This window comes from Mastigoproctus giganteus, chromosome 13 (assembly GCF_048544385.1).
Source record: "Mastigoproctus giganteus isolate SK-2022 chromosome 13, ASM4854438v1, whole genome shotgun sequence".
NCBI lineage: Eukaryota > Metazoa > Arthropoda > Arachnida > Uropygi > Thelyphonidae > Mastigoproctus > Mastigoproctus giganteus.
In genome coordinates this window covers 173,535,973-173,561,233 of record NC_143587.1, presented here as the reverse complement: position 1 = coordinate 173,561,233, position 25,261 = coordinate 173,535,973, and positions in this window count along the sequence as shown.

Genomic DNA, 25,261 nt, shown 5'->3' with positions numbered 1-25,261 from the left:
TGTCTTTGCACCCTTTCAAGAAGCTCGATGTCTTTCTTTAGGTGCAGTCTTCATACGTGAACACAGTATTCCAAGTGTGGTCTAACAAAAGTATGGCCTTATATAATGGGATTATCACGTCCCTATCTCTACTTGCAAAAGTTCGATAGATCATCGATAGGACACCATGAGCCTTCCTTGCAACCTGTTTACAATGCTCAGAGAATTTCATGTCTGACCGTATTGTAACACCCAAGTCCCTTTCCTCCAGTACTGGGTTTAGTTGAACTCCACCAAGTGAATAAGTTATTTTGGGATTACTGTTTGCCATGTGTAATACCTTACACTTTGTTGGATTAAAGTATAGCTGCCATTTTTCTGACCATTCCTGAAGTCTATCTAGGTCTCTCTGAAGAAGCTCAGCTTGACAGTCATCATTAACTACTCTACCAATTTTAACATCATCTGCAAATTTAGACTTCATGCCCTCTATCCCTTCATCAATGTCGTTTATGAAAATTAGAAACAACAGTGGTCCTAATTCTGATCCTTGGGGAACCCCACTTCTTACATCAACCCAATCTGAGGAATAGCCATTTATCACAACCCTCTGCCTCCTGCCCTGAAGCCATCCTGCTATCCATCTAAGGATTTTCCCAGTAATTCCAACCTGTTCCAGCTTATAAAGCAACTGCTTGTGTGGGACTGAGTCAAAAGCTTTGCTGAAATCTAAATATACAATGTAGAAACTCTAATGCATTAGGGCTTAAAGCCTCAAGCTGCGAAAGAGATTAGACTATGTGTATTTTAGTGCAATTGCATCATTTTACACAGCTAAACATAGTTTAGTAAATTTGCAATAGCGGCATCATTTAGTTACATCTCATATTGTGAATACCTTCATGACGAGTTGCCACGACATTGCACTACTTCGAATAAGTAACGCTTCACCCGAAGGAGAAGACTTGTTACTTATTCTCAGTGGATACCACCACCCAGACGGCACCATTTCAGGGCTATTTGGCCCTTCTTTGGTGGGTGGGTAGGTACCCAAGTGATGTAATGATGGCAAAACAGCTGTGAAGTATATCTTCACAATATGAGAGATGCCTGATGGTGTATGATATAAGTTAAGACTAATGCATTAGGGCTTAAATGCTCAAGCTGTGAAAGAGATTAGACTATGTGTATTTTAGTGCAATGTCATGGCAACTCGTTGTGAAGGTATTCACAATATGAGATGTAACTTAAACGATGCCACTATTGCAAATTTGCTAATCTATATTTAGCTGTGTATAAATGATGCAATTGCACTAAAATACACAATGTAGAAATTATTCCCTAAATCCATTTCATGAGTGACCCTTTCAAAATAGTGAACCAGATTTGTTAAACATGATTTTCCCTTTACAAAACCATGCTGAGTATCCTTGAGAATTTCAATTCTATCCAACTGATCCTGAATTCCACCCTTGATCATTGCCTCCATGATTTTCCCTACCACTGAAGTCAGACTGGCAGGTCGATAATTTCCCACTTCACTCTTAGAACTACCTTTATGGGAGATACATTGGAACGTTTCCAATCCAATTGAATCTTCACAGAGATGTCTAGTGATGTTCACATAATTAGCCTCAATGGTTCAATTGAGGCTAATTAGTCTCACCTGCTGCCTCCCTTAAGATTATAGGGTATATTCCATCAATTCCACGAGCCTTACTGGCCTGTAGGCTCAAAAGTTTTTTCATTAAATAATCTTGCGAAATTTCAATATCATTAATTACATATTTTTCAACTTCGCTCCCACAATTTCCCATTTCCATAAAAGGGTTTTCATCTGTAAATACTGATGCAAAAAAAATTGTTGAGTTCATCTGCAACGGCAGCTGGTTTATTTAATACTATCCCCTTTCCCTTATGTAAAGGTCTGATCTGGTTTGTCCTGCTCTTCTTAGCATTTATATATGTGAAGAATTCCTTATCCCCCCCTCTTTGCTCCATTTACTAGCGATTTCTCATAAACTGCCTTTGCTTGTCAAACCTTTTCTGTGGCTCTATTACAGATCATCTTGTAGCTGTTGTAGGCTTCAGTACTTTTTATTGCTCTGTAACTTTTCCATGCCACCTTTTTCTGCTCAAGTAATGTGACAACTTCATTATTCATTCAACTTGGAACCCTCGTTGTGGAGTATTTTTTTAATGGTAAATACGCATTTAAGGCTTCTGTGATTAATGTTTTAAAAGCATACAACAGTTAAATTGTATTCATTCTCTGTGCGATATCTACCCAGTTAATAGAGGCCATGTAGCACCTTAAGCCATTGTAATTTCCTTTTCTGAAATTATAACCCATTCCTTCGCCTTTTACTACTGCTACCTCTCACTTCATCATCCACTGTAGAACTCCGTGATCACTTCCTGCTGCTGGTTCCTCTACTGTCAGCCCTGTTATGTCATCTGATTCTTGGGTGATGATGAGGTCTAGGATATTCTTTTCTCTAGTACTTTCCCTGACATGTTGATACAAATAACAGTCGTTTAGTTGATTTAAAAATTTTGTTCCCCATGTCAAGTTTCTTTCCCATTTCCTCCAATCAATTAGAGGCAAATTGAAATCACCCATAATATGACATTGACGCTTACTTGCCCATTGAATTTGCATGAAGAGGCTTTCGTCATAATCTTCACAATCACCTGGTCTGTAGATTACTCCTATTCGCATTATACCTTTGTTTCCAACTATCTCACACCATACAGATACTATACTAGCACTTTAAACATCTGAATCCGGGAAAATTATCGTCGCACTCGGGCTGCTTCTGATAAAAAGCATTACCCCACCCACCACCCCTTCTATCTACCCTATCCTTCCTAAATACATTATACAAGCCATACTGAAATTCATCATCCCCTATTTCCGGGTGGCACCACGTCTTCGTAAGCCCTATTATGTTCGCATTACTTGTTTTAACCAGCAATTCGAATTTGCTCATTTTATTGATGACACTTCTAACATTACTATATAAACAATTAAGACATACTGTTGTTGTATATTTAACATTGCCACAATAGCAACACTAACACAACCCTTGAAGTTTTTTAGGCTCTCTTCCCTGGAATTAGCTACCCACTCACTTGAAACGTTTCTGCCCCCAGAACATCTAGATAATATGTCCAGTAGGGATAACAGATAAGAACTGTTGAGGTATGTGAAAGAGTTACTTCCAATATTATCAGATAAACACGTGTCAGTATTACCCACATCCCCCTAACTAGCAGTTTCCCTGAACCTTTAAGGTATCCTCAATAATACTGTCAAAAACTTTTGCACCACCTTTGTTTAAGTGTATCATGTCTCTACAAAACAAATTCTTTCTACGTACAAGTCTGGGCCAGCTGATAGAAATTTCACCCCAAAAGCCTTGCAGAGTCCTTCAAGTCTTGAATTAATCCACAAGGCTTTTAATATATAATCCCTCCTATCATGTCTGGGCAGAATTGCAGACACATAGACATTGTGGCCTAGCTCGTGGCATTTAGCATTAGTAGAGGCATATATATGATGCAAGAGAGCAAGCTTATGCAGCATCAGCCAAAAAAAAAAACTTCCACTTCACCCCTCCATTCATTTGAAATACTTGTCCAGCTGAGCCTTAAATTTATTTAGGCTATCAACTTCCACAAGGGATGGAAGTCTGTTCCACCAACCAACTACCCGCTGGCTAAAGGCAAATTTCCACACATCTATCCTATATCTGTCTTTCATCAATTTCAATTTATGCCGTTTCAGGTGATTATTCTGCGCAAGAGGCAGAATCCCATTGGCATTGAGAATGCTCAAACCATTCATGGCTTTATACACCTCTATCAGATCACCTCGCTAGTGCCTAGTCTCCAGACACTGTAATTTGCAAATCTTAAGCCTTTCTTCGTAATAGCAACCCTTTGTTCCATTCACTAACCGTGTTGCCCTTCTCTGTACTCATACTAGCAGCTCTACATCTTTCTTGAAATGAGGCCTCCAGACCTGTATACAGTACTCGAGGTGTGGGCTGACCATTGCCTTATACAATCACCTCCTTATCCCTGCTAGAAAAATTCCTGTATATCATTGACAAGAAACCATGAGCTACTCTTGCAGCCTGTCTCCACTGCTCAGAGAACTTCATATCTGCCTGCACAATTACCCCCAGGTCCTTTTCATTCTCTACCACAGTCAGTGTAGTACCACAGAGTTCATACGTTGTTCTGGGGTTGCTGTTTCCCATATGTAGTACTTTACATTGGTCAATGTTAAACTTCATTTGCCACCTCTCAGCCCATCTTCTTAACCTTTCCAGATCCTGTTGCAGCAGCATAGCGTCAGTAGTGTCCTTAACAACCCTGCCAACCTTTGTATCGTCTGCAAACTTGGACATTAAGCTTGATATACCATCATCAATATTATTTATAAATACAGAAAACAATAATGGACCCAACATTAAACCCTGAGGGACTCCACTAACATTAGTCCACGATGAGCAATGTCCATTGATTACCACTCTCTGTCTTCTCCCCCTCAACCACCCCTTTATCCATAGCAGCAATTTGCCTCCAATGCCACACTGCTCCAATTTGTGCAGCAGTCTTCCATGTGCAACAGTATCAAAAACCTTTCTAAGATCCAAGTATATAATATCAAAGTTATTCCCTGCATCCAGTTCTTTTGTGACTGCATCATAGTATCCAATCAAATTGGTCAGGCAAGAGTTTCCCTTAACAAAACGATGCTGTATCCGAGCTATAACTGAAGTCTTGTCTAGATGATCCTGCAGTACTTCTTTAACCAGTGCCTCCATTAATTTTCCTGGAACAGAAGTTAAACTCACAGGTCTATAATTACTTGTGTCAGCCTTTGATCCTCCTTTGTGAATTGGGGATCACGTTTGCACATCTCCAGTCTGTGGGTACCTCCCCTGAGTCCAAGGAAGCTCTCATAATTATGGCTAAGGGTTTGCTTACTTCCTTTGCTGCCTCCTTTAATATAACTGGATAGATCCCATCCACCCCAGGTGCCTTTTTTATGTTTATTCTCAACAATTTCTCCTCCACTTTCATCTCAGTTATTACAAAATCATCTAGCTCACTACCAGAGTTTACTTCACCTCTGGCATTCCCCTTCCTGAATAACTCCTCATGTGTGAATGTAGATGCAAAATACTCATTTAGTTTGTTAGCCACCTGAGCAGGATCCTCAACTGTTGAACCATCGATATCAAGTGGACCAATCTGATTCATCCCCTTCCTTCTAGAATTTACATAAGTAAAGAACTCTTTCCATCCCTTGCCAAAGATTTCTCATAATCTGCCTTCGCCTGCCTAACCTCCTTTGTAACTTGGTTACAGATCAACTTATATCTATCATAGGCTTCTGTGTCACGTGTTAATTTATATGTATCCCATGTATTTTTCTTCTCTGCCATTAGCATTAACATTAGCATTTCCTCAGCATGGTCCTGTATTTTTCCAACAAATCCTCAGATTGTGTACATTTAATGTCATTAGTCCCCACATGAATAATAATATTCTATTTACCCCCCTTAAAATCTGACAATCTGTTGGTGACATCATTAATAGTTGCTCCCAGCAGACATACACTGGTTTTACTCCACCTGTCCTTATTACAAAAAATATTCCCCGTTTCCCTGACAATAGTCTCCTAATAAAACAAAGTCCTTTTGAACCAGATTAGTTTACACTTGGTTTTTCTGTTTTGAGGCCTGAATCAGTAGTGCATCACTTGGTAGATTGCTGGAGTCTTCAGTCCCTGATGAGCTCCCAGATGCATTATTCTCGAGGGCAAGCACCTGTTTTTTTAGTGACTCAAATTGTTCCACCAGTGCACCAAATTGTAATTTAAGATCGGTGCACTCCTTACATCAATCACAAAGAAAAGAATCCTCAAGTGAGCTATGATTAGTCACCAGGTCAACCTTGGAAAACATTCCACAGGTTCCGCAACAAATTAAATCATGACTCACATGTAAATCGCCATCGGCTATTTCCGTGTGAGTCATGATACTCTGTGATGTGTTTAAGGGGCAGATCTTGTAATTACCATTATAAAATTAGCTAAATATCATTGAAAATTAACTTTAAAAAATGATATCTATAATATTATAAAAATCAAACTGTTACAGGAAAACCTATAACAAAATAATCCAACAATATACTAAATAAATCAAATATTTAAAAGCAATAATCAACAGTAATCCAATCCCTGATGAAGCGTTCCTTACTTTATTGCACCTAATTTTCATCAAAATTTATTGCGAAAAATGTTTTTTTTTTTGGAATACCAGTATTCCGGTTTCATAAATTAAAAATACCAAAATACCAGTATTAAGATTTTGACCAGTATTGTGAGCCCTAGTTGCACTGTCCATCTATGTCAACTGGATGCACTTCCTTAGATTTCATGTGTTTCTTACTAACAGCATAACTCCTCCTCCCTTCCTATTCTGTCTGTCCTTTCTGTACACATTGTACTCCCCAAATTCGAATTCTGCATGCCTTATATCTTAGTGATATGCAAATTACTGTGCAATTTAGAAATGATGATACATTGCGATTATGCATGGATTAATCTCTAATACCATGTTAAGAATTCAAAGTTAGTTGATTAACCCTATTACAGGCATGCAAATTTATTTCTAACCAATAGACACACACACACACTGGGACAAGGTTTCCCACATGACAACTTTAAAATCAGAAGGAAAAAATTTAAATTTGTTCAATTTTTGATACCACCCTTTTAATGCTATAATGCTCAATACGTTCTACGTTGATATCAATATTTGTAAAAGAATAAAAGAAGTTTACCTCAATATGATACATAGAAACTTCCATATGATACTCTCCAGAAATTAAAATGAAAACAATTTAAAAAAAAAAAATCGTACATTACAGTAAAATGAAGTAAATGAAGTAATTGCTTTATTACAGTAAAAAATAATTAAAAATCAATTTAACACAATTAAAAATTAATTTAACGATAAAATTGCAAAATGATTGTCCATCTTAGTTCGGAAGGAAAATCATTTTGCAATTTTTTCATTAAATTAATTTTTTACTAAATTTTTAATTGCGTTAATTTGGTTTTTTTAATTGTGTTCAACTGATTTTTAATTATTTCTTACTGTAATGTAAGATTTTCAAATTTTTTTTGTTTTCATTTTAATTTCTGGAGAGTAACATATGGAAGCGTTCTACATATCATAATGACGTAAACTTCCATTATTCTTTTACAAATTTAAATCTATTATGAACACAACTGTTTTCATATACAAAAAAAAAAAATAAAAAACAACTTCAGTTCAGTGTTATCTTTACATCAGCAAGCAAAAGCTTAAGGAAATTAAAATCAAATACACTGCACACTGCAATGAATACTCCTCCATATGATGAGAGCCTCCACACAGTGATGTAAACAACATTTGAAGCAAATGATCATTTCCGATGGAAGACACATGCTTCAGTAATCAGATGGGAAAAATACCACAAATTTTAAACTCTTGTTTTTTTCAGCATGAGATAATATGTATGAATACTGTTTTTATTTTTTTTATGGCCAAACTTCTTCAATAAAAAAAATGTTGAAAAAAAGTCGTCAGTAAGTTGCGAGTTGAATTTGAAAGTGTCTGCAATTCTGCCCAGACAGGATGAGTGAGAATATGTGATGAGAGCCTTGTCAATCAATTTGGCCCTGGAGAGATTGTGCAAGACTCAGAGGGTAGAATTTTTCTCAATGTAGGCTATGCTGGTTAACAGGAGAGAAACCTTTGACAGAGATGGGATACAGTTAAACACAAAAGATTTAACTGTATTTTTGTAATAACATCAGCAAGTATTTTTGCAAAAATACTTGCTATTGTTATTGAGCCAGTGTTGGGTGGGTCAAAAAACTGCTAGCTAGACTAACAGATTAACAGTAACCGCTGGCAGATGTGAAAGTGATTCTTGCACTGCTTCTACTGGAATGAGCAGCAGCCTGGAAAACAAGGTGCTGGGGATTTTAAAGACTGTTGGAAGTCTTGCAGAACGACTTAGGGTTGAATTTGAAAGTGTCTGCAATTCTACCCAGACACGATAGGAGGGAGTATATGATGAGAGCCTTGTCAATCAATTCGGCCCTGGAAAGATTGTGCAAGGCTCAAGGGGTAGAATTTTTTTCATCCTGGATTGTACTTGTTAACAGGAGAGACTGCTTCTACAGGGATGGGATACACTTAAATAGAAAGGGTGCAAGAATATTTGCTGATGCTATCGAGGCAGTGTTAGGTGGGTCGGAAAACTGCTAGCTTGGGGGGGAGACAAAGACTAATAGATTAACGGTAGCCACTGGAAGAGGTGAAAGAGATTCTTGCACTGCTTCTTTAGGAATGAGCAGAAGCCTGAAAAACAAGATGCAGGATATTTCAGAGACTGCTGGGAGTTATTACAGTACAAGCTCTTAGCTACCCTAACACAGGTTGTGTTAGAGTAGCTAAGAATAGAAACAGGTGCATGTACACCAATGCTAGGAGTTTAATACATAAATTTGATGAATTTGAGGTATTGCTCAAAACATCAAAGGTTGGGATTTCACAGACACAGATATAAGGAATAAAGAACTGGAATTTGGGGAGTACAACGTCTACAGAAAGGATAGGAAGGGAGGAGGGGTTATGCTATTAGTTAAGAAACACATAAAATCCAAGGAAGAGAAGCCAGTCGACATCGCTGGACAGTTCCAGTGTTGAGTCAGTTTGGTGTGACATAAGCATTGGGAGATCAAAATTGAGAGCAGGAGTGTGCTATAGGCCTAATGACTCTGATGAGTATAATAAGAAACTGTACAGGGAAAGAGTGGGCCAGTAAATCAGAGAGTCTTATAATGGGGGAATTTAATTTCCCAGATATTGACTGGAATTTGGGGGCTGGTCACTCACACACTAGCAAGGCTTTTGAGGATTTATTGGATGATTGTTTTCTACATCAGCATGTTCGGGAGGCAACTACAGGGAGTAATACTCTTGATTTGATTATCAGTAGTGATTCTTAATGCATTAATAATCTGCAGATAAAGGAACCACTAGGTGGCAGTGATCACAGTGTGCTGAAGTGGGATTTACTCAAAGAGGTAACTATCATCAGTAGTAAAGGGAAGGGTTATTTCTTTCATAAAGGCAACTACGATGGACTGAGACAGTATTTAAATTCTATACAGTGGGACCAACTGATGATGTTACCAACAGCAAATTCAAAATGGGAAGCATTCAAAGAACTTATCTTGGAAGCTACTTTGTTTTACATACCAACTAAGAAATATTGTTCAAGGTTTAGGCCTAAATGGATGTCAGATGAACTAATGAGACATATGGCAGAGAATAAAAATGCATGGGATACATACAAATTAACACGTGACAGAAGCCTATGATAGAGACAAGTTGATCTGTAACCAAGTTACAAAGGAGGTTAGGCAGGTGATGGCAGATTGCATCCCTTGCCAAAGATTTCTCGTAAAGAAAAACAGCAAAGAGTTCTTTACTTATGTAAACTCTAGAAGGAAGGGGATGAATCAGATTGGTCCACTTGATATCAATGGGTCAACTGTTGATGATCCTGCTCAGGTAGCTAACAAACAAAATGAATATTTTGCATCGACATTCACACATGAGGAGTTATTCAGCGAGAGGAATCCCAGAGGTGTATTCAACTCTGGCAGTAAGCTAGAGAATCTTGTAATAACTGAGAGTAAAGTGGAGGAGAAATTGTTGAAGATAAACACAAGAAAGGCACCTGGGGGTGGATGGAATCTATCCAGTTATATTAAAGTAGGCGACAAAGGAAGTAAGCAAACCCTTAGCAATAATTATGAGAGGTTCCTTGGACTCAGAGGAGGTACCCACAGACTGAAGATGTGCAAATGTGACCCCAATTCACAAAGGAGGATCAAAGGCTGACACAAGTAATTATAGACCTGTGAGTTTAACTTCTGTTCCAGGAAAATTAATGGAGGCACTGGTTAAAGAAGCACTGCAGGATCATCTAGACAAGACTTCAGTTTTAGCTCGGACACAGCATGGTTTTGTTAAGGGGAAGTCTTGCCTGACCAATTTGATTGGATACTATGATGCAATCACAAAAGAACTGGATGCAGGGAATAACTTTGATATTATATACTTGGATCTTATAAAGGCTTTTTATACTGTTGCACATGGAAGACTGCTGCACAAATTGGAGCAGTGTGGCATTGGAGGCAAATTGCTGCTATGGATAAAGGGGTGGTTGAGGGGGAGAAGACAGAGAGTGGTAATCAATGGACACTGCTCATCGTGGACTAATGTTATTAGTGGAGTCCTTCAGAGTTCAGTGTTGGGTCCGTTATTGTTTTTTGTATTTATAAATGATATTGATGATGGTATATCAAGCTTAATGTCCAAGTTTTCAGACGATACGAAGGTTGGCATGGTTGTCAAAGACACTACTGACACTATGCTGCTGCAACAGGATCTGGAAAGGTTGAGCCGATGGGCTGAGAGGTGGCAAATGAAGTTTAACATTGACAAATGTAAAGTACTACATATGGAAAACAGCAACCCCAGAGCAACGTATCAACTCTGTGGTATTACACTGACAGTGGTAGAAAATGAAAGGGACCTGGGGGTTGGGGGTGGTTGTGCAGGCAGATATGAAGTTTGCTGAGCAGTGCAAACAGGCTGCAAGAGTAGCTCATGGTGTATTGTCAAATGATAGATAGGAATTTTTCTAGCAGGGATAAGGAGGTGATTATTCCTTTGTATAAGGCATTGGTCAGGCCACACCTAGAATACTGTATACAGGTCTGAAGCCCTCATTTCAAGAAGGATGTAGAGCTACTGGGACGAGGATAGAGAAGGGCAACAAGATTAGTGAATGGAACAAAGGGTTGCTCTTATGAAGAAAGGCTTAAGTTTTCCAAATTACAGTGTCTGGAGACTAGGCACTAGCGAGGTGATCTGATAGAGGTGTATAAAGCCTTGAATGGTTTGAGCATACTCAATGCTGATGGGATTCTTCCTCTAGCTCAGAATAATCACTTGAGAGGGCATAAATTCAAATTGAGGAAAGACAGATGTAAGATAGACGTGCGGAAATTTGCCTTTAGCCAGCGGGTGGTTGGTTGGTGGAACAGACTTCCAAGACTTGTCGTGGAACTTGATAGCCTAAATAAGTTTAAGGCTCGGCTGGACAGGTATTTCGAACGAACAGAGGGGTGAAGTGGAAGTGGTTTTTTTTTTTTTTTTTGGCTGATGCTGCATAAGCTTGCTTTCTTGCATCAAATGCCTCTACTAATGCTAATGCTAGAATAAGTAATTAATTGCACTGTGTTGGGATAATTAAGAGTAAGAACAGGTGCTTTTATACAGCCTTGCATGTACACAAGTGCCGGGCATTGAGTAAATAAATCTGATGTGCTGGCCAAAACATCAAAGGCATATATTATTGGGATATCAGAGACATGGTGTCACATAGATATAAGGAATGCAGAATTGGAATTTGGGGAGTACAGTGTGTATAGAAAGGATATATAGGAAAGGAAGAGGGATTATGCTGTTAAATACAGAGAAATAGAGTAGGCCAGTAAATCAGATTGTCTTATAATGTACCTGGTTTCAGCCAATCCTGAGTACACACCTGATGACAAAGAGCCATCAGACTCAGAGCTGTTTACATTCATCCTAGATGAACTGAATTGACTTCATTAGAGATCTAGTCTTCCCCAAAAATAAAACCAAACTTTTTGCTTCGAGATTAAAATAGGAACACTTTGTTAAGTAGAACATTAAAGTATCTTACTAGTGAAAAGAAAACTGTGTGTTGGTGAAATGCTTTACAATAAATGGCTTGCTCTGCTATTGTTGTGATATCAATGGAGTTTTAAGGGAATTTTCATAAGTGTGTTACATTTGAATGGTGCCTCTTCATCTACTCCTCAGAGCAAAGTCTGAAAGCTGTTCTCTTGTATACAGGGAACTTAACACCATCCATCCTCATTGCCTGCTGTTTAATAAAAGATACACTATAACATGAAGACGCTACTCAAAGTAATTCAGTACATCTCATTGTAATATCTGCAGTGACCTCAATTTTATTGGTAAATAAATGGGTATGCAAGGAGGATTCATAAAATATAGTTGTTTTCTATACCTGTGAAACAGCCATTTTACCTAAGACCATTACATCAGACATGACTGGCCTTAGAGAAGCACATATAATCCATGAAAGAGTAGTGTGCAACATGTTCCATTCTTGATCTAATGATTTTCCTTCACACTTTTTTCATATTTTCGCAATTATATACTACATAAATGAGAGATTACATAAGCTCGATTTTTCCTACATTCTCTTAATATTTTAGAAATAAACAGAGAGTTACCTTTTATTCAGTCAGTAGGATTTCTTCTTTACCAATTCTCCTTATGCGAATAAATTACGAAATGATACGTTAAAACAATATTACATAATTTAAAATAATTTAAAACTCATAATGTGTTCCTCACTATTGACACACGGGCAGTCCAATACTCCAGGATCACAGTGGTGAACTCCAACTTGACCCCAGAAATATCAAAATCCCCATGCAACCTTTAGTGAAGGAAGACATTTTGTCATAAACACGAATTTGAAATATGAAAGAAATACTATTAAAATGAGATAAAAGTACGATAAAAAATGAACTTAAAATGAACTAAAAATTCCTCCCTTAAGCGGACTAAAACTTTTCAACAAGTGTCATGTTCACAGGATGGAATGAAACTAACAAAACATGTGTGTTCAGAATGTTATAAATAGGAGATTAGTCTTTCGTACGCATGCATTCAAATGACCACAAATCAGATAAGAGAAATGGATGTCAAATGTTAATAGTTTTTTTTTTTTATTTTCATTTCTAAAGTTTTGGGCAATCAATAAATTAGTATAATTATATTGAATATTTAAAATTTTGGCTTCATTAAATAGGAATGTGTGGTTTTCATTTATTGCATGGAATGCTAGTTCCAATGCATTTGCCCGTGATGCATGGACTGATGCTTTATGTTGCTTAACCCTCGAGTTTAAAATACATCTGGTAGATACAATGTAAGAAGAATCACAATCCTTACATGAAATATGGTAGATGAGGTCATGTGTTTGTTCGGAAGTCAACAGTACTGTGTGATTTTTTAGTATTGCATATAATTTATGGCCGGTTTTGCTACTAATTTCATTTCTGTACCTCTAAAAAGGCTGTTAATTTGTCTATACCAGTGTTCAACATACGGCATTGAAATAAAATATTTTTTTATTAATCCTGTCATTATGTTAGTTATTGATTATTTTGTCTTTAGCTTCTATTTTAATTCTATTGATAGAAGTAATTGGGTATCCTCTATTGAGGAACCTATTCATCAGTTCTATTTCTATCTGTAGGGCAAGTTGTGTGGAAGAGTACAGCAGGCCCCCGTTATAACGCGGTTCGCTTTACGCTGATTCGCTATAACGCTGTTCTTATATTATAACCCGTATAATGCTGTCACAGATCACTATAACGCTCTTTTACAGATTACATTTTTGACATATTAACGAAATCGTTTCATTTGATGGAGTCGATAGCTTGAAAATGAATAGCAAAACAGCATGAAAACATTTCCCATGCCGACTTGAGAAATTTTCCCATGCTCAGTGAAATTTTCTCGCACGCTAATTTAGTTTCAGTACAGTGACTTGTTACGTAGTTCCGAGATCAACATTTTAAAAAATGATCAAGTATATTGCTTGTAATATTTGCGTTATATGCATTTATCCGAAGTCTAGTCATCACTCAGTAGAGTATTAGACATCGTACGTAACGGAAAGTTTACTTGAACATTGTATCGTAATTAATTCAACCAACGCAGTTACATTTTCGAAGAGCTAATAATGACTGATAGGAATGAAAAAACAACGTCTGGGCGCAGTACGAAGACTATAAATGTAAGAAAAAGACTGAATTTGAAAATTAAATTAGACGTTTTGAAGCGAATCGATTCCGGTCAACGACAAACGGATGTGTGCCATAATTTAGGACTTGCAACTTTAACTGTAAGAACAATTATGCAAAAATTAAGAATTAATTTTTGCAGTGGGAAACATAGCTGTTCCACTGCAAGCAACTAGGACTAGGCCAGCTATTAGGATTGAAATGGAAAGACTTTAATTTTATTGAAGATAATATTCCAATGCAGAATTCAGTTAAGTTAAATATTAAAAAAAGAGAGAGAGAGAAAGAGATTAGCCAATATGATGATCTGAAGAAAACTCGCCTAAAAAAAAAAAAAAAAATGTGGAACCATTTAAAACTGGTAAGGGCTGGTTGAATAGATTTAAAATCCAGGGAGAAGCCGCAAGTGCAGATCAAGGAGCCGAAACTTTCAAAAAAGAACTTGTTAAAATTATTGAAGAGGGGTATTATGTGTTATACTTCTCAACAAGTTTTTAACATAGCTGAAGCAGGACTTTTGTGGAAACGAATGCCTAAAAGAAGTTTCATATTGAAAGAAGAAAAAAACATGCCAGGTTTCAAAGCGGCGAAGGATCGGTTGACTTTATTGTTGGTTGTAACGCTGCGGGAGATTTAAAATTAATACCCCTTTTAGTTTATTTGGAAGAGGGCCAAAGTTCAACTCAAAATCCACACATTTTTCATGATTAAATTCATTATTTTAATTGGAATTTTAAATTTACTTTTGATACGCAAGTAGTTACCACATAATTATACGTATGCAATGCAGAATATTTTATATGTGCAAATATTTGAATATTAAATATTTTGACCGACATTTGTGCATCTTTTCATTACTGTTTATTATTCATTAGGAAATATCCTATGGCACCGACCGCAGCTCATAAATACATATGTTACCTTATGGGAAAGCGACGCTCGCTTAGCGCGGATTCACTTAGCGCTCTGTTTTTCCGGAACGAATGATCAGCGTTAAGCGGGGGTCACCTGTATTTGAATGCATTTAAGAACTGGTTTAACATGATCAACCTTTTATATGAGTATAGCTATCATAGTGTAGGAGCATCCCTGTATTTGTGAGCTTATGATAAATACTGAAATGAATATTTTCACCGTCCCTCTTTAAGTGTAAAGTTTAAAAAAAAAATTATGGACTTTGTTTCTTCTTGTGCTTTCTCCAGTGTAAATTTTAACCTAATATGCATATTATTAAACGTTTGCAAAACTTTGTTTGTAGTGTCATAATCTGTCATAATGAGGATGTCATTGAGGTATCTTCCATAATATGTGACTTTTTGTAAAAACTGTGTTAAATGTATATTTTCTAATCTATCTAAACACAACTCCGATATTAGGCCGCTCAAGTTTAAATCCATAGGCAAACCGAAAATCTGTCTATAAATAGCCTCGACCAGTAACTTAATTAGCTCAAATATCTCTTTTCTGGGCAACCTCGTTCTGTTAATGCTAATAGTGTTCTTGTTTAATGAATCCCAAATTACATCCAGTGCATATATTACATTAACATTAGTGTATAATATTTACCAATTTTATAGGGTTCCAAACACACACGTTTCATTAGTTTCATTCCACCCTGTGAATATGATGCTTGTCGAAAAGCTTTAGTCCGCTTAAGGGAGGAATTTTTAGTGTATTTTAAATTCATTGTTTAATCGTACTTTTATCTAATTTTAATAGTATTTCTTTCATATTTCAAATTCGTTATTTGGTTTTTTTTTTTTTTTTTTTTTTTTTTTTTTAGGAGCATTAGCAACTAAGGATATATTGCTCCGGGATATGCGGTGGTCATTCCCTGACCCTTCCACATCCTCCGTATTTGGTGGTGACGGGTTCGAACCCTGGTCTAATCAAGAAGCGTGTACTACGCACTGCTGCTCCTTCCCACCTGGCTACGGAGGCGCCTTCAAATTCGTGTTTATGACAAAATGTCTTCCTTTACTAAAGGTTGCATGGGGGTTTAGATATTTTTGGGGTCGAATTGGGGATTCACCACTGTGATCCTGGAGTATTGGACTGCCTGTGTGTCAATAGTCAGGAACACAATTATGAGTTTTAAATTATTTTAAATTATGTAGTCTTGTTTTAACGTATCATTTTGTAATTTATTCGCATAAGGAAAATTGGTAAAGAAGGAATCCTACTGACTGAATAAAAGGTAACTCCTTGTTTATTTCTAAAATATTTTCACAACAAAGATTTTCTCCATATTAAACTTTTCCTTTTCCTCATTTATTTTCCCTTTTCTGTTTTTTGGAAAAATTTGGATTGAGCAGGCTCAATGCGATTCATCCTCTTCCTCAGATTACAAAACTGAGGGGGCATAGATTAAAACTAAGCATTAGCAGATGCAAGAAAGCAAGCTTATGCAGCATCACCCGGGGAGGGGGGGGGGAAACAAAAAACACTCCCATTTCACCACTCCATTCATTCCAAATGCCTGTCCAGCTCATCCTTAAATTTATTTAGGCTATCAACTTCCACAACAAAAGATGGAAGTCTGTTCCACCAATCAACTACCCGCTAAGTGGGTAGTTAGCATTAGTAGAGGCATTTGATGCAAGAAAGCAAGCTTATGCAGCATCAGCCAAAAAAAAAAAATAAATAAATAAATAAAAAATAACCACTTCCACTTCACCCCTCTGATCGTTCGAAATACCTGTCCAGCTGAGCCTTAAACTTATTTAGGCTATCAACTTCCACGACAAGGGATGGAAGTCTGTTCTACCAACCAACCACCCGCTGGCTAAAGGCAAATTTCCTCACGTCTATCCTACATCTGTCTTTCCTCAATTTGAATTTATGCCCTCTTAGGTGATTATTCTGAGCAAGAGGAAGAATCCCATCAGCATTGAGCATGCTCAAACCATTCAAGGCTTTATACACCTCTATCAGATCACCTCGCCGGTGCCTAGTCTCCAGACACTGTAATTTGCAACACTTAAGCCTTTCTTCGTAAGAGCACCCCTTGGTTCCATTCACTAATCTTGTTGCAATTCTCTGTACTTGTTCCAGCATCTCTACATCCTTCTTGAAATGAGGCCTCCAGATCTGTATACAGTACTCTAGGTGCGGTCTGACCACTGCCTTATACAAGGGAATAATCGCCTCCTTATCCCTGCCAGAAAACTTCCTATGTATCATCGACAATACACCATCAGCTACTCTTGCAGCCCGTCTGCACTGCTCAGAAAACTTCATATCTGCCTGCACAACCACCCCCAGGTCCCTTTCATTCTCTACCACTGTCAGTGTAGTACCACAGAGTTGATACGTTGCTCTGGGGTTGCTGTTTTCCATATGTCGTACTTTACATTTCTCAATGTTAAACTTCATTCGCCACCTCTCAGCCCATCTGCTCAACCTTTCCAGATCCAGTTGCAGTAGCATAGTGTCAATAGTGTCCTTGACAACCCTGCCAACCCTCGTATCGTTGCAAACTTGGACATTAAGCTTGATATACCATCATCAATATCATTTATAAATACTGAAACCAATAACGGACCCAACACTGAACCCTGAGGGACTCCAATAATAGCATTAGTCCACGATGAACAGCGTCCATTGATTACCACTCTCTGTCTTCTCCCCCTTAACCACCCCTTTATCCATAGCAGCAATTTGCCTCCAATGCCACACTGCTCCAATTTGTGCAGCAGTCTTCCATGTGCAACAGTATCAAAAGCCTTTCTAAGATCCAAGTATATAATATCAAAGTTATTCTCTGCATCCAGTTCTTTTGTGACTGCATCATAGTATCCAATCAAATTGGTCAGGCAAGACTTCCCCTTAACAAAACCATGCTGCGTCTGAGCTATAACTGAAGTCTTGTCTAGACTTCAGTTATAGTACGTCTTGTACATGCACCTGTTCTTTTTCTTAGCTACCCTAACACAACCCATGTGTTTACTTGTACCTCAATGATTCCCAGCAGTCTCTGAAATATCATTCATCTTATTTTCCAGGCTGCGGCTCATTCCAATAGAAGCAGTGCAAGAATCACTTTCACCTTTGTCAGTGACTACTGTTAATCTATTAGTCCTTGTATCCCCCCAATCTAGCAGTTTTCCTACCCACCTAACACTGCCTCGATAGAATCAGCAAACATTCTTGCACCCTTTCTATTTAAGTGTATCCCATCCCTGTAGAAACAGTCTCTCCTGTTAACAAGTACAGACCAGACTGAAATAAATTCTACCCCTTGAGCCTTGTACAATCTTTCCAGGGCCGAATTGATCGACAGGGCTCTCATCATATACTCCCTCCTATCGTGTCTGTGCAGAATTGCAGACACTTTCAAATTCAACCCTAATTCACGGCTTTTTTTCAACAGTGACCTATACTTGTTTTGTAATTCCGCCGGTCTCCTACTCTTAATATCATTAGTGCTAACGTGTACAACTATATCTCCTTTTGTGCCCTTAAAAGATGATATCCGCTCTAAAACGTCATCAGCCTTTGCCCCTGACAGACATACCCTGGTCCTGTTCCACCTATCCTTTTTACAAAGCATGTTTCCCGTTTCCCTGGCAATAGAGTCACCAACAACTACTAGTTCCTTTGGGACCAGCGCATTCTGCCTTGGGGGCTGCCGCTGTGTTGCGCGATGACCAAGTGCAAGCTTTGGCATTGGTGTGGGCAGCTGAGAGCTTGATGGGCCCTCACTTTTAATCCTTCGAGGGCATCCACCCTGTCCTTCAAGCACTCATATAGGCCCATAACAACGCTGAGTTGTCGCCTGATTTCCTTACACTCCTTGCATCGCGCGCACACACACACACAAAGACATCCCCCAATGGCAGTATCATGTCCCGTCCCCGACTGCTCCACAAACATCAGCAAGTAGTGCATTTTCATAGGCTGTGATTCAGAGGGCAACTGCCCCCCCCCCCCCTCATTTCTCCCCTGAGCCACAGCACTCCCATTAGCTTGAGCCTTTTGCTTTGCTGCTCTGGTCTGAGTCATGATTTCGATTTAATTTCAATAAAATTTCAATTTCAGTACAAAATTAAAACCCTAAACTTGTATCCCAACACAGTTATAATGCTATATTTATGTTTCAGTATCGAGTGTTATCTACGATATCCCTTTATATAACTTCCGTATCAAGTTAAGTATTAATTATTTATTTTTTACTAATTATTTATGTTATGTAACCTAAGTCGTTATATGTATAGTTAAAAGTACAATTTAGTAGATAAAGGCAAATTTCCGCACATCTATTCTACAACTGTCTTTCCCCAATTTGAATATGTGCATGTTCAGGTTTTTAATCTGAGCGAGAGGAAGAATCCCATCAGTATTCAGCTTGCTCAACTCATTCAAAGCCTTATACACCTCAATCAGATCACCTCGCAGGTGCCTACTCTCCAGGCACTGCAATTTGCAGAGCTTAAGCCTTTCTTGGTAAGAGAACCCCTTTGTTCCCCCTAACCGATCTTGTTGCCCTTCTTTGTACTCATTCTAGCAACTCTACATCCTTCCTAAAATGAGGTCTCCAGACCTGTATACAGTATTTTAGATATGGCCTGACAATTCCCTTGTATAACGGGATAATCACCTCCCTCTCCCTGCTAGCAAAATTCCTATATATCGTTGACAAGACTCCATGAATTGCCCTGGCAGCCCCTCTGCACTACTCAGCAAACTTCATATTTGACTGCACAATTACCCCAAGGTCTTTTTCACTTTCCACTGCACAGAGTGTAGTACCACACAATGGGTACGTTACTCTTCAGTTATTGCTACCCATATGCAGTACTTTTCATTTGTTAATTTTAAACTGCATTTGCCACTTTTCAGCCCATTTGCCCAACTTATTTAGATCTATTTGGAGTAGCATACTGTCTTTACTGTTGTTAACAACCCTGCCAACCTTTATATCATCTGCAAACTTGACATTAAACTTGATATACTTTCATCAATATCATTGATAAATATACGAAACAACAATGGGCCTAACACCGAACGCTAGGGAACTCCACTAATACCATTAGCATTAGTAGAGGCATACGATGCAAGAAAGCAAACTTATGCAGCATTAGCCAAAAAAAAACAAAACCGCTCCCATTTCACATATTTGACTGCACAATTACCTATTCCACTTGTTCCAAATACCCGTTCAGTTCAGCCTTAAATTCATTTAGGCTATCAATTTCCACAACAAAAGATGGAAGTCTGTTCCACCAATCAACAACCCGCTGGCTAAAGGCAAACTTCTGCACATCTATCCTACATCTTCCTTTCCTCAATTTGAATTTATGCCGTTTCAGGTGATTATTCTGAGCAAGAGGCAGAATCCCATTGGCATTGAGAATGCTCAAACCATTCAAGGCTTTATACACCTCTATCAGATCACCTCACCGGTGCCTAGTCTCCAGACACTGTAATTTGCAAATCTTACGCCTTTCTTCGTAATAGCAACACTTTGTTCCATTCACTAACCTTGTTGCCCATCTCTGTACTCATACCAGCAGCTCTACATCCTTCTTGAAATGAGGCCTCCAGACCTGTATACAGTACTCGAGGTGTGGCCTGACCATTGCCTTATACAAGGGAATAATCACCTCCTTACCCCTCCTAGAAAAATTCCTGTATATCATTGACAAGAAACAATGAGCTACTCTTGCAGCCTGTCTCCACTGCTCAGAGAACTTCATATCTGCCTGCACAATTACCCCCAGGTCCTTTTCATTCTTCTACCACTGTCAGTGTAGTACCACAGAGTTGATACGTTGTTCTGGGGTTGCTGTTTCCCATATGTAGTACTTTACGTTTGTCAATGTTAAACTTCATTTGCCACCTCTCAGTCCATCTGCTCAACTTTTCTAGATCCCGTTGCAGCAGCGTACTGTCATTAGTGTCATTAACAACCCTGCCAACCTTTGTATCGTCTGCAAACTTGGATATTAAGCCTGATATACCATCTTCAATATCATTTATAAATACAGAAAACAACAATGGACCCAACACAGAATCCTGAGGGACTCCACTAATAACATTAGTCCACAAAGAGCATTCTCCATTGATTACCACTCTCTCTGTCTTCTTCCACTCAACCATCCCTTTATCCAAAGCAGCAATTTGCCTCCAATGTCATACTGCTCCAATTTGTGCAGCAGTCTTCCATGTGCAACAGTATCAAAAGCCTTTCTAAGATCCGAATATATGATATCAAAGTTATTCCCTGCATCCAGTTCCTTTGTGATTACATCATAGTATCCAATCAAATTGATCAGATAAGACTTCCAGACAAGACTTAACAAACCCATGCTGTTATGTTAATTGTTATTTGGTTTTTTTTTAGGAGCATTAGCAACTAAGGCCATATTGCTCCGGGATATGTGGTGGTCATTCCCTGACCTTTCCGCATCCTCCGTATTTGGTGGTGACGGGCTCGAACCCCAGTCTAATCAAGAAACGTGTGCTATGCACTGCTGCTCCTTCCCACGTGGCTACGGTGGCGCCAACCTATGCTGTGTCCGAGCTTTAACTTCAAACTCTCTAGATGATCCTCCAGTGCCTACATTAATTTCCCTGGAACAGAAGTTAAACAAACATGTCTATAATTACTTGTGTCACCCTTTGATGCTCCTTTGTGAATTGGGGTAACATTTGCACATCTCCAGTCTATGGGTACCTCCCCTGAGTCCAAGGAAGCTCTCATGATTATGGCTAAGGGTTTGCTTACTTCCTTTGCTGCCTCCTTTAATATAACTGGATAGATCCCATCCAAACAAGTTGCCTTTTTTATGTTTATCTTCAACAACTTCTCCTCCACTTTCCTCTTAGTTATTACAAGATTATCTAGCTTACTGCCAGAGTTGAATACACCTCTCTTGCATTCCCCCTACCTGAATAACTCTTCATGTGTGAATGTTGATGGAAAATACTCATTTAGTTTGTTAGCACCTGAACAGGATCATCAACAGCTGAACCACTGATATCCAGTGGACCAATCTGATTCATCCCCTTCCTTCTAGGGTTTACATACTGTAAAAAATGTTTTGCTGTTTTTCTTTGCATCCTTTCCCAATGATTTCTCATAATCTGCCTTTGCCTGCCTCCTTTGTGATTTGGTTACAGACCAGCTAAATATCCATTGTAGGCTTCCATTTCACCCATTAATTTATATGTATCCCATGCATTTTTCTTCTCTGCCACATGTCTCATTAGTACATCTGACATCCATTTAGGCCTAAACCTTGAACAATATTTCTTAGTTGGTATGTAAATGCTAGTAGCTTCCATGATTAATTCTTTGACTGCCTCCCGTTTTGAATTTGCTGTTGGTAACATCATAAGTTGGTCACACTGTATAGAATTTAAATACTGTCTCAGACATCCGTAGTCGCCTTTACGAAAGCAAAAACCCTTCCCTTTACCCCTGATGGTAGTTACCTCTTTGAGTAAATCTCTCTTCAGCACATTGTGATCACTGCCACCTTTGGTTCCTTTATATGTACATTCTTAATGCATGAAGAATCACTACTGATAATCAGATCAAAAGTATTACTCCCTTTAGTTGCCTCCCGAACATGCTGATGTAGAAGACAATTATCCAATAAATCCACAAAAGCCTTGCCTGTGTGTGAGTGACAAACCCATAAATTCCAGTCAATATCTGGGAAATTAATATCCCTCATTATAAGACACTCTGATTTACTGGCCAAATCTATTTCTCTGTACAGTTTTTTTATTATACTCATCAGACTAATTAGGCTTATAACACATGCCTACTTTCAATTTTGATTTCACAGTGCTTATGTCACACCAAACTGACTCGAGACTCCTCTGTGCAGTGATGTCGACTGGCTGCACTTCCTTGGATTTTATGTGTTTCTTAACTAATAGCATAACCCCTTCTCCCTTCCTATCCTGTCTATCCTACCTGTGCACATTGTACTCCCCAAATTCCAGTTCTGCATTCCTTATATCTGTGTGATGCCAGGTCTCTGAAATCCCAACAATATCACCTTTGATGTTTTGACCAATACCTCAAATTCATCAAATTTATTTACCAAACTCCTATCATTGGCATACATGCAAGTATACATGCACCAGTTCCTATTCTTATCTACCCTAACACAACCCATCTGTTTACTTGTGCCGCAATATCTCCCAGCTGTCTCTGAAATACCCTGCAACTTGTTTTCCAGGCTGCTGCTCATTCCAATAGAAGCAGTGCAAGAAACATTTTCACCTCTGCCAGCGGCTACTATTAATCTATTAGTCCATGTATTCCCCAAAGCTAGCAGTTTTCTGACCCACCTAACACTGCCTCGATAGCCTCAACAAATATTCATGTACCCTTTCTATTTAAGTCTATCCGATCGCTGTAGAAGCAGTCTCTCCTGTTAACAAGCAACACAAGCAAACAAGCAAGTTAATAAGAAAATTTACTGGTCCATTCTATTTCTCTGCACAATTGCTTATTAAATTCATCAGATCCTTTGAGCTTATAACACGCACCCTCTCTCATTTATCCTTTCCCAGTAGTTATATCACACCAAACAGACTCTACATGGCATTGTCCACCAACATCAATTGGATGCACTTCCTTAGATTTTACGTGTTTCTTTACTAACACAATAACCCCTCCTCCCTTCCTGTCCTGTCCTGTCTATTCTTTCTGTACACATTGTATTCTTTCTGTACACATTGTATTCCCCAAATTCCAATTCTGCACTGCTTATGTCTGTGTGACATCACGTCTCTGATATCCCAACAATATCTGCCTTTGATATCTTGACGAGCACTTCAAGCTCATCAAATTTATTAACTATACTCCTAGCATTGGTGTACATTTAAGTATACATGCTGTTGTTATTGTTGTTTGGTTTTTAGGAGCATTAGCAACTAAGGCCATATTGCTCCGGGGATATGCGGTGGTCATTCCCTTACCTTTCCTCATCCTCCATATTTGGTATTCATGGGCTCGAACCTCAGTCTAATCAAGAAGCGTGTGCTACGCTCTGCTGCTCCTGCCCACCTGGCTACGGAGGTACCAAGTATACATGCAACTGTTTCTACTTGTTGTTACCCTAACACAGCCCATGTATTTATTTGTTCAACTATGACTCCCATCTGTCCTGGAAAGCTCGATTGCTTTGCTTTCCAGGCTGCTGCTCATTCCAATATAAGTGCAAGAATCACTTTTGCCTATGACTTCGGCCACTGTTAACCATTTATTCTGTGCCTCCTCCCCACAAGCTAGCAGTTTTCCGATCGCTCTAACACTGCATCGATAGCATCAGCAAATATTCTTGCACCTTTTCTATTTAAGTGTACCCCATCTCTGTAGAAGCAGTCTCTCCTGTCAACAAGCACAGACAAGGCTGAAAAAAATTCTACCACTTGAGCCTTGCACAATCTCTCCAGGGTTAACCAAATTGACAAGGCTCTCATCATATACTCCCTCCTATCGTGTCTGGACAGAATTGCAGACCCTTTCACATTCAAACCTAACTTGCGACTTTTTTTCAACATTGACCTGTACTTGTTGAGTAAATCTGCAGATCTCTTACTCTTAATGTCATTAGTTCCATACATTAATATCACCTTTTGTGCCCCGAGGAAAGACAGTTGTAAAATAGATGTGAGGAAGTTTGGCTTTAGCCAGCGGATAGTTGATTGCTGGAACAAACTTTCATCTGTTGTTGTGGATGTTGATAGCTTAAATAAATTCAAGGCAGAAGTGGACAATCATTTAGAATGAATGGATCAGGGAAATACGAAGGGTTTTTTTGGACTGTGCTGTATAAGCTTACTTTCTTGCATCATGTGCCTCTACTAATGCTAGTGCTAATGCAAATCTTCCCATGTAATAAAAAATTGCAATATAAAGAAATTCAAATAAATCAACAAATATCTTTTGTCCTTTCAACCCATACATGTCATTAAGTAGTATAAATCATAATATTTTCTGTTTCCAATTTAAAAAAAAAAAACATTGGCCAAATTAAGAATTATGTGAAAGTAATGGGTAAGATGAATTTGAGAAGATTTCGTTAATTAATCCTTGGGGTCTTGAATCAGAGAGCCATAATGCATTAGAAATAAGAGCCGCACCACAAGTATTTAAAGCCTTAAATACTTGTGGTGCGGACGTGCCTTTCTGCCGCTCTTGGAATAGAGAAGTTTTTTCTGATTTATTTTCTGCTTTATTAGTTTAAATTGACATATTAACTTATTTCTAGAGTAGCTTTATATTCCTAT